An 11,350-nucleotide genomic window follows, 5' to 3' on the forward strand; every position below is an offset into this window, starting at 1 on the left:
AACTGTAGAAACTGAGCCTATAGTTGTTAAACAAAAATCAAAGATAAATCCTGTTAAGTTTGTAACTACAAAGTCTGATATTGATAAATCAGAAGTTAAGGAGAAAGTAACTTCTGAAAAACCTAAACAGGATAAGCCAACTGAAGTTAACATAGGCTTAATGACTAAGAAGCAGCTTAAACATAAGCTGAAAGATGTTAAGAATGTAAACAGGGTAAAGCCACCTAGGAAAAATAGGAATGGAAAGGAAGGTATGAACAAAAGTAACAATTATAAGCCTCTTTCTAATACTCCTAGAAAAACATGTCATAACTATGGAAATTCTAACCATCTGGTTTCTTTTTGCAGGAAGAATAAGAATATAAACTCCTTACCTTCAAAATCAGGAGTTAAGAGTCAGTCTGTTAGATATAAGCCATAAAATCCTTATTTTCATTGTGGTAGTTTATGGCATTCCATTTATACTTGTAAGGAATATCATAGTTGTACTATGATTATTATCAAATACAACCTTCTGTAAAGAAAGTTAGCATTATTCCTTCTAGTATAAGTTCTGATGCAAAGTCTGATATTGCAAATTCTGATAAAAAAACTGTTAACATAAAATCTGATGCTAAATCCGCTGCAAATGTTAACAAACTTCAAAAGGCCAAAGGATCCAAGCAATTATGGGTCCTTAAAACTAATCATTAGTGGTCTTTGTGATTGCAGGGCAACAGGAAGAACATCCTAGTTCTGGACAGTGGATGTTCAGGACATATGACTGGAAATAAAGCCCTGCTATCAGACTTTGTGGAGAAAGCTGGCCCAGGTGTTTCTTATGGAGATGACAACATTGGAAAAACTCTGGGATATGGCAATATCAATCTTGGGAATGTCATCATTGAAAAAGTAGCTCTGGTCTCAGGACTTAAACACAATCTGCTAAGCGTGAGTCAAATCTGTGACAGAGGTTATCATGTGGATTTCTTTGAAGAATACTGTGAAGTTGTAAGCAAATCTACAGGAAATGTTATTCTGAAAGGATACAGGCTTGGTAACATTTATGAAGCCAAGCTTTCAACAAGTACTGATGGTTCTGCAATCTGTCTGTTGAGTAGAGCATCAATTGAAGAAAGCTGGGATTGGCACAAGAAACTCTCTCATTTAAATTTTAACAATATAAATGAACTTGTCAAGAAAGATCTTGTGAGAGAATTTCTAAAATCAGTATTTGCTCCTGATGGCCTTTGTGATTCATGTCAGAAGGCAAAATAAAAAAAATCTTCATTCAAGAGCAAGACTGAATCATCAATTCTTGAGCCTTATCACCTACTACATGTTGATCTATTTGGTCCAGTGAATGTCATGTCTATTGCAAAGAAGAAATATGCTATGGTCATAGTGGATGAGTTCACCAGATACACATGGGTGTATTTCTTGCACACAAAAAGTGAAACTGCATCTATCTTGATTGATCATGTCAAGCAACTGGATAAATTGGTCAAAGATTCTGTGAAGATCATAAGAAGTGATAATGGCACTGAGTTCAAGAATTTGATCATGGAAGAGTTCTGCAAAGACCATGGAATAAAGCAGGAATTTTCTGCTCCTAGAACTCCACAGCAAAATGGAGTTGTTGAAAGAAAGAATAGAACTCTTATTGAAGCTGCACGAACTATGCTTGATGAAGCAAAGTTGCCAACATACTTTTGGGCTGAAGCTGTGCAGACTGCTTGTTTTACTCAGAATTCAACACTTATCAACAAGCATGGAAAAATACCATATGAGATGGTGAAGACAAAGAAGCCAAATCTGAAGTATTTTCATGTATTTGGATGCAAGTGTTTTGTTTTTAAGACTCATCCCGAACAACTATCCAAATTTGATCTAAAAGCTGATGAAGGAACCTTTGTTGGATATCCACTTTCTACAAAAGCCTTCAGAGTCTACAATTTAAGAACAATGGTTGTCATGGAATCATCAATATCTCTTTTGATTATAAGAAGATTACTGGACTTGAAGATTTCAATGATCATGATCAGCTGAGATTCGAAAATTAAGTTTTAAATTCTGATTCTGTAAATCCTGATACTGCAAACTCTGATGGATTAAACTCTGATGTTATTGAAACTGTGGTGACTACGCATAAGGAAAATGCACCTGTGCAGGGGTAGCATACTGAAGATCTAACCACATCTCAAGAAGCATCAGAACCTACAACAGGCTCTTCAAGTTCTGATGGGCCAAGTTCTGATAATTATGGAAACTCATGTTCTGATATTTCTGGAAACTCAAATTCTGAAGGATCCAACACAAAGAGCATAATTTCAGGGGGAGCATCAGAAAATGTTGATGGAGACAGTATGGATCATGGAGAAGCATCCAGTTCTAGAGAAAACCTTCCATCTACAAGGAAGCGGACTAAAGCACATACACCTGACTTAATTATTGGAAATCCTGATATAGGTGTCAGAACTAGAACAACTACATCAAATGAATGTCTTTATCATTCGTTTCTTTCTCAGACTGAACCAAAGAAAGTGGAAGAAGATCTTCAAGATGCTGATTGGGTGCAAGCAATGCAGGAAGAGTTAAATGAATTTGAAAGAAATAAAGTCTGGACCCTAGTGCCAAGACCAAGGAACATATCAGTTGTTGGAACAAAGTGGGTGTTCAGAAACAAAACTGACGGTGATGGCATAATTACAAGGAACAAAGCAAGGCTGATTGCAAAAGGATACTCTCAACATGAGGGAATTGATTATGATGAAACATTTGCACCAGTTGCTAGATTAGAAGCCATAAGAATATTTTTGGCTTATGTTGCTGACAAGAAGTTTAAAGTCTTTCAAATGGATGTGAAAAGTACTTTTCTTAATGGAGAATTGGAAGAGGAAGTATATGTTGAACAACCTCCAGGCTTTGTAGATCCCAAATTTCTCAATCATGTCTACAGGCTTGATAAAGCACTTTATGGCCTTAAGCAAGCTCCAAGAGCATGGTATGAGACATTAGCTCAGTTTCTTCTGAAAAGTGTATTTAACAGAGGGACTATTGAAAAAACATTGTTCTACCTCAACCATGGAAATGACTTACTTTTGGTGCAAATATATGTTGATGATATCATTTTTGGTTCTACAAATGACAGACTTTGTAAGAAGTTTGCCAAACTGATGTGGTCAAGATATCAAATGAGTATGATGGGAGAACTTAACTATTTTCTGGGCCTTCAAGTCAAGCAGAATGAAGAAGGAACTTTTATTTGTCAATCTAAGTACACCAGAAATTTGTCGAAGAAATTTGGAATGCAGGATTGTTCAAGTGCATCCACTCCTATGGCCACTGCAACTAAGTTGGATAAAGATACTGGTAAATCAGTAGATATTACTGATTACAGAGGTATGATTGGCTCTCTACTCTATCTAACTGCAAGTAGACCTGATATCATGTATGCTACCTGTCTTTGTGCAAGATTTCAAGCAGATCCGAGAGAACCTCACTTAACAGATGTGAAAAGAATTTTCAAGTACCTTAAGGGTACAGCTGATCTGGGATTGTGGTATCCTAGAGAATCAGACTTTAAGCTAATAGGATACTCAGATGCAGATTTTGCAGGATGTAAAATTGATAGGAAAAGCACAAGTGAAAGCTGCCAATTTCTTGGAGGCAGATTGGTTTCTTAGTTTTGCAAGAAACAGAAGTCAATTTCCACATCAACTGCAGAAGCAGAATACATTGCTGTAGGAAGCTGTTGTGCACAGATTCTTTGGATAAGAATTAGTTACTGGATTATGGGTTAGAATTTTCTAAAATCCCTATTTACTGTGATAATCAAAGTACTATTGCTATGACAGGTAATCCAGTTCAGCACTCAATGACAAAACACATCAGTATTAGGTACCACTTTATAAGGGAACATGCGGATGAAGGTACAGTGGAATTGCATTTTGTTCCCACAAATCAACAACTAGCAGATATCTTCACAAAACCACTGTGTGAAGCTACTTTTACAAGATTGGTAAATGAACTTGGAATGGTTTCAGGTTCTTTCTCTAAATTTGCTTAGTTTATGTTCTGATACATCAGATTTTATGATCAGTATTTACAGATATTACTATCTTTGTGTATTATGTGCTTGAATTGAAAATTACTTAAGTGCTGATTGTTGTCTGATGTGAATTTCTAAACTCTGATAATGATTTGAATGTTTATGTGACTATTCAATCCAATGAGGATAACTGTGCTAGATGTTGACCTAGTAGTCTTTAATATACTAAAGATCCCATGTTTGAAGTAATTGTTTATATGGAACTCTTTTAACACAAGCAAATTCTGATATTGAGCTTAGTTATGCCTTATTTCTAAGATATACTGAAGTGAATCAGACTTTACTCTTTGTCTGATATTTAGCTTAATGCACACACTTACACTCCATATGAATGATGAAAATTACTGTGGTGATCAATGTTATTTTAGATGAACAGTTTATGTGTCAGATTGCATAAATTCTGAGGACAAGTTCTGATGGAAGTTCTGATGATTAAGTTCTGATGAAACCATATCAGTATTTGTGTGAAGAATTACAGGAATACACATTCACTTTTCGAGTTAAGTAGCCATATTCTGATGACTTTTAAATCATGATAATAATCAAGTTTTGATGCTGACGTGGCAGTATTTATTTACTTGGTTTATTTTTTGTCATTACTTGAACGATAATATTTTTACAGAATATTGGTTAATGTGAGATAAAATAGTCATAATCATTGTAGGTTAGTGGTTAATGTGTATGTCCTGAAAAACTGCATGTGCACGGTAATTATTGCTTATTTTATGTGCCATTAACTCTTATTCTAACCGTTTACTGACTGTTCACATGGTGCCAGGTGTAAAGTGTATCCAATACTTCAAAAATATGACTGTTGAGTGGAGAGAGTATATATATGAGAGATAAAAGATTTTCTAATCTTTTACTTACTTTTCTATTCTAAATCTCTTTTTCTTTCTCTCTCTCTCTCTTTTATTTTCTGAAGTTGTTTTTTCACTCAGGACTTTTTACAAACACTTTGCAAACATTCTCTTATTCACTTAATTTCTTACAGAGATGGCACCAAAAGATGTAATTTTTGATGGAGCTAAGTTTGTTCCTAATAACTTCTCCGCTATTCTTAACAAGTCAGAAGCCCCATCAGAACTTCATTTCATTCAGGACTTTCTTGCTAGTTCTGATATTGGGTACGCTCTGATCTCACCTAAAGCAGTCTCTGGTACTCAAGTACTGGAGTTCTGGAGAAGCGGAGTATAGGATGATGGTGGTGCTCAAGGGTCCCCAAGTATTATTTTTTCATCAGGGGAGGATGAGCATGTCATGACATTGGCTACGGTTCTCCAAGCACTGCAGCTGCCTGAGAACTATGTTTATTCTAATGTTGAAGAGCCAGTTCTTCAAAACATGATGGCTGGTCTGGGGTATGAGAGGACATTGGCTAAGCTGGGTCAGTTGAAGAGATCCTACATAAGGAGGGAATGGAGTTTCTTCTTTGACTGTATAACCAAGGCTTTTGCAAACAAATATTCTAATTTCGATGCAATTCCCATATTCAGCCAACAATTCGGGTATGCTCTCATAAATCAAACTGATTTTGATTATGCAAGTGCTATCTTAGGTTTTATTGGGGATAGAATGACAGAACATAGAAATACTGTTTATTTTGCTAGATTCTGTCAGCTTATCTATAGTTTTTGTTGTGATAATAAGCCCCAATCTGCTAGTGAATTAATTTCATCATTCAGACTAGCTAAAAGAGCTTTTAATGACTTATTATCTACTGATAATAAGAAGGCTGTGTTAAGACCCCTCCTAGTTCCTTTATCTGTCAAACAAGCCTTAATAACCTACGATCCAGTTAAATACACTGAACTATATCCTGATGTTCAACCATTCGAACCTCATCCATCAGCACCTACCACCTCTACACAAACACCTCAAACTTCTCAACCTCAACCTTCAGATCCTACAGTGCAGCCTTCATCTTCCAAACCCAAAAGGACTAAGAAAGTACCTCAGACTCAACAGAAGAGAAGGAGATTTATTCTGCGAGATGAATCAGATGCTGAGGAACAGGTTCCCATATCAGAACCTGTTATTGTAGAAGCTGAGAAGGTTTCTTCTCAGAAAGATACTGTAACTGGGAGTTCTAGGCCCCTCAAAAGGCTTAGAAAATTAAATTATAATGATAAAGCTCCTACAGTGTCTCCATCTTTGAAGAAAGTAAAGAAACAGAGAGCTCATAGGGACATAGTTGAGTCAGATTCAAATGTAGTGGAAGCAGCTAAGGAAGGGGATCAGGAATCTCTGATCTCAACAGAACCAGTTGTTATTGAATTACTTCCTTCTGCACAACCAGAAACTGCACAACCAGAAACTGCTCAAGCTAAAATACCTACACCTCCTATGTCACCTATAGTTGATCCAGTACATACTGAAGAACCAGGTACAAGTGCTGAAATTGATATTCATAACTTGATTGTACCTGAGGTTTTGTACTTAGAAGCTCCACCAATTCAACTCACTCCACCAACAATATCAATTTTTGATGTTGATCAGAACCTGGCTGCATATCAAAATTTAGAGGATGATGTTGAAGCCTCTATAGCCTCATATACTACTATTTTATCCGAGGATGCTGATACTGCAGATTCTACAAGTTCTGATGCTGTTAATGAAGAAACTGTTGGTGAAGCTGCTGCTAATTTAGATGTTGATGCAGCTGGTCCATCAGGACATGCATCTCAACAAACAGTTAATAAAGCCGATTTAGTCAAGAAGTTTGTTATAGGGGAAGCACCAGTACCTTGGAGTGAAACTCCTAGAGGAAGGGAGTGGACTAAAGAATGGAACTCAGTTAGTTTTGTTCCTTCTGAAAAGATTCTTATTGAGCATCTTGCAAAAGCTGATGAAATGCTGATAAATGATGATTTCAAGGCACAGCTGAGAGTTACTGTATTGAGTACAAGGCACCTTCAAGGTCAACACTCAATAACTCATGACAAGGTGAATAAAATTCAAGAAAACTTGATCCAACAAGATATGAATGTGAAACTTGAAAAGAGCAGATTTTTCAAGCCAGCCTTTGACAGAATTGCCTACATTGAGAAAACTCAGGAAAAGCAACAAACTCAAATTGAAGAAATTCTGAAGAATCAAGCTTCTCACCAAACTCAACTCAATGAGATCTAATCCTCTGTGGAATTGCTTGTCTCTCTTCTTTTACCTGTAAATGCAAATCTATTCAGACACTGAAAGGAAATGATGATGGAAATGATGACCAGGGAAACTCTGATAAGGGTAGAGGTCAAGGTCAAGGCAAAGGATTTTCATCGAGTAAAGCTAGAATTACAAGTCAAGGAACAAGTTCTGATACTGGGAGAAGAATAAGTTCTGATACTGGTAAAAGGATAAGTTCTGGTGAACATTTGGAACTTGATGAAGAAATTTCAAGGGAGTTATTTCTTAAAAAAAATCCAGGAATGGACTTTGAGAGTCTAAAGGAAGAAGAAGCTAGACTCAAAGCAGAAGGTGTCAAGACAAAATCTAAAACTTCTGTTGTTGAAAGAAAATTTCCAAAACCTAAGGGTATTGTGATAATGGAAAGAACAAATTCTGAGGCAACCAAGGCCAAATCACAAATGGAAATTGATCCAAGGTTCAAGGGCAAAGAAAAAGTTGATGAACCTGTAAAGGTTTATATGCCAGTCATGGATGCAGAAATAACTGATGATGAAGAAGATACTAGTCTTACTCTGATTTCAAAGAAGATTTCTCAAACAACCTCTGACATGGCTCATGTTGTTCAGAGTCAAGATGTAGTAAGTTCTGATATGACAGTCAAGCAAGAAACCTCTGACATAGCTCAAGTTGGCTTGATATCAGAAGATAAGGAAAAGAAAACCTCTGACATTGCTCATGTTAAACCTTCAAAAATACTCCTACCAGGATTCACCAATGATAAACAGGCTCAACCTTTGAAGAATGTAACTAGTGGTTTTGAAGCAAGAGTTGTTACATGAAAGGAAAGAAGAGACAAATCCGGGTTGGGTAGTTCTGATGAAAGGAAAGATAAGACAGGCGGCTGATTAAAAGGAAAGAAGATCGAGACTAAGACAGAGAGAATTGTGCATGAAGAAAGAAATCTATGAAGAATGGAATACTTGGAAGAAAAGATAACTAGTTGATATATTTTAGGAAGCAGATTTATATTCCATATCAATTAGAAGATTATCTTGTAACTTTGTAGTATATAAACACAGGCATAGAGTTTACACTATAAGTGTTACGATTATCGAAGTTATTATTCTTTGTAACTCTAGCAGCTCTCGTGATTACTTGTTCATCACTGAGAGAGGACAGTTTCATATTGTAACAGAGTTTATTGTGTTGAATAAAATTTGTTTTCTGTTACTTGAGTTCTTATATTCGATTTGATTGTGCTAAACACTGTATTCAACCCCCTTCTACAGTGTGTGTGACCTAACATGGTTAATGATGATGGTCTTGAAGCTAACCCATCAAGCAATCATATAATCACTATTTATCTTTCTAACCTGAGTAAGAGTGAATGTAAAAAAACCATTAATGACATGTCTTTGGAATTGTATACTCTGTATATTACTCTAAAATCTCTCAAAAAGGAAAATGCTAGAGTAAAAGAATCTTATGCTTGCTTGTAGAGTAAAAGGAAAATGATATGTCTTCATTGTCCAGTCCTTTGTCGAGGCTCCTGATCCTTGGGCTTTTCCTCCTCCCTTTTTTATTTGAGGTTGTCTAGTTTGAGTCTGAGGTCGTGCTCGCTCAATTTTTTTCGTCGTGATCCAACATGCTGGTTAAACTTGCCTCAGATGAAGCTGGATTTTGCCCCGATCTTTTAGAAATCTACCTCGCTTGACCTAGCTCGGGGGTATCTCATCCCACTTCAATGATGCTTCTTTGTTCTTTTGTTTAGTCTCGCCTGCCACATCATTGAACTCGTGGATGAGTCACTTTTGAGGGCCCTTTCCTTTCCAGTTGTGCTGAGAAAGCTTAAGGCAACATGCCTTACGCTTAACATTTTTGGTAGTTCCTTTCTCTATCCCAGACATCCTGGTGTTGATCTCACTCATCTGGTTACCGAGCCTTTCTAGATAGGCTAAGACTGCATTCCCATCGATGGGTACCAGGGGGGCAGTGGAGCCTGGTTCTTCGGGGGCGTTCATTCCATCTCATTCGGGGTTCCTTTCTTGATACCTCTTTCTGGCACTACCACCGAATTGCCTTCTTTGGTCATCTTTTCTCCCTAAGATGTAAAAAAACTGCCCTCCTTCTAGCGTCAAATGTTAAAGGGAGAATTTCCTTTAACAATATTTTGGAGGTTTGTGGCTGGAATAAACAACAAGGGTGATGTTTTAGGGCAGTGGAAGGTTGTGTATGGTAGTGATTGAGCTTGTATGATGACTCCTTAAGGAAGAATATGGTTTTCTTTACTCTCAAGTGTTAAATCATGTCTCATACAAGTGCCTACATACCCTATTTATATGGATCAAGCCTCACGTAGTTATTGAGAAATAAGTTACGTGGCTAGGGTTAGTAATTTTTGACTCGTGCAAGCCCAAGCCCATCTCCAAATCATCCTTCAACCAATTAGTCACGTAAATCCCAACCGAACCCGCATGGCTCCTAAAATCCCGCGACATCTTCACATTACTTCTCATGATTTTCGGAATATTTAGTGTCGGCCCTAAAATTTATGAATAACTCAATCGTTTGTGAGTCTTTATCCAAAATGAAACTAGAATTTGAATGATGTGAGCTGGCCCGATCACTTAAAAAGTGGAAATGTGAGCTCGTCTGGTCACTCCCCCACCTGACGTTGCTAGTTCCTCAGTATTTTGCTCCAGCTCGCATGGTAATTCTCCAAAGAGCTCACCAGCCCAACTCGCACTTCACCCCATGGGCTTACAACCCATCTGGAAGAAGATGCGAGCTGGCTAGCCTAGCCCACAATTTACACAAATTTAGGTCCATAAGAGTCTTCACATTGTGGGCCTACGGTCTAACTCATGAATGAATAAGATAACGCGGTCTTACCGACCTAGATCACACCTTCCATAAACTTTAAGTCCAATTTCTCTAACCTGGTTGTTGCAACCTCTGAAAGTTGCTCACAAACTGTGCTGATTCACAAGATATAGCACAATGCTCCATCGCATGTGAACCTGCACACAACTCACAAACACTGGTTATCTGATTAACACCATAGTTAGCCAGAGAATTGATCTTCATAGACAACGCCTTTAGTTGAGCAGTGATAGCTGTAGCTATATCCACTTCCAGAACTCCTGCTACCTTGCCCTATGGCATTCTCTGGGTTGGGTACTGATATTCCTTCGCAGCCATCATCTCAATCAGCTCATAAGCTTCCGCATAACTTTTAGCCCATAGAGCTCCACCTGATACTACATCGAGCATAGGTCTCGACTGTGCTCCCAAACCAATATAAAAGCAATTTATCACCATCCAGTCAGGCATTCCATGATGAGGACACTTCCTAAGCATCTCTTTATAACGCTCCCAAGCTTCACATAAAGTTTCTCCTAATTGCTGCACAAATTGAGTAAGAGCATTCCTGAGTTCAGCTGTCTTCGCCATAGGGAAGAATTTAGTAAGAAACTTCTGAGCAAGATCCTCCCAAGTAGGGATAGAACCAGCTAGTAGAGAGTGTAACCAGCTCTTAGCCTTGTCCCTTAGAGAGAATGGAAACAGTCTCAGTTTCACAGCATCTTCAGAAACATTATTGAACTTGAAGGTGTCACAGATATCGATGAAATCCCTAATGTGCATATTGGGATCTTCCATTGGAGAACCCCCAAACTGGACTGAATTATGTACCATCTGAATCGTGATAGCCTTGATTTCAAAAATATTAGCCGCGATGGCTGTTCTGACAATGCAAGACTGAATGTCATTGATCTTCGGTTAAAGAATAATCCATCAAAGCTTTCGGATTTGCTACTGGTTCTCCCATTACAATGATAACTAGAGTACCTGAAACACACGACTAAAGTAAACCTTGTAAGTAAGAGAGTCTGAGTCAGTGAACTTTAACGACCACTGATGTTAAGCACATAAACTAAAAATTAACACCGAGTCCCCAATAGCGGCGCCAAAAACTTGTTAGGGCGAAAACACGCGCTAAAATTATACGCAAGTATACGCGTTCACAAGTAGTATAAGATATAAATCATATTCGCACCCACATAGACTCTTTTTAGTTAACTTAAGATTATGCACCTATGCAACAATGGTATGGCTATCGCTCAATGCTAAGACAAT

The 11,350-nt window shown here is 37.6% G+C and overlaps 1 non-coding gene across 1 annotated transcript; it reads left to right on the forward strand.

Moving 5' to 3' along the window:
- The first annotated feature begins 10,544 nt into the window (after nucleotides 1-10,544).
- Nucleotides 10,545-10,651, forward strand: LOC141702248 (small nucleolar RNA R71). Its single transcript, XR_012567062.1, has one exon. It is a non-coding gene; the product is annotated as a small nucleolar RNA R71 (small nucleolar RNA).
- The last annotated feature ends 699 nt before the right edge of the window (nucleotides 10,652-11,350 follow it).

The sequence above is a fragment of the Apium graveolens genome, unplaced genomic scaffold (genome assembly GCF_009905375.1).
Source record: "Apium graveolens cultivar Ventura unplaced genomic scaffold, ASM990537v1 ctg4823, whole genome shotgun sequence".
NCBI lineage: Eukaryota > Viridiplantae > Streptophyta > Magnoliopsida > Apiales > Apiaceae > Apium > Apium graveolens.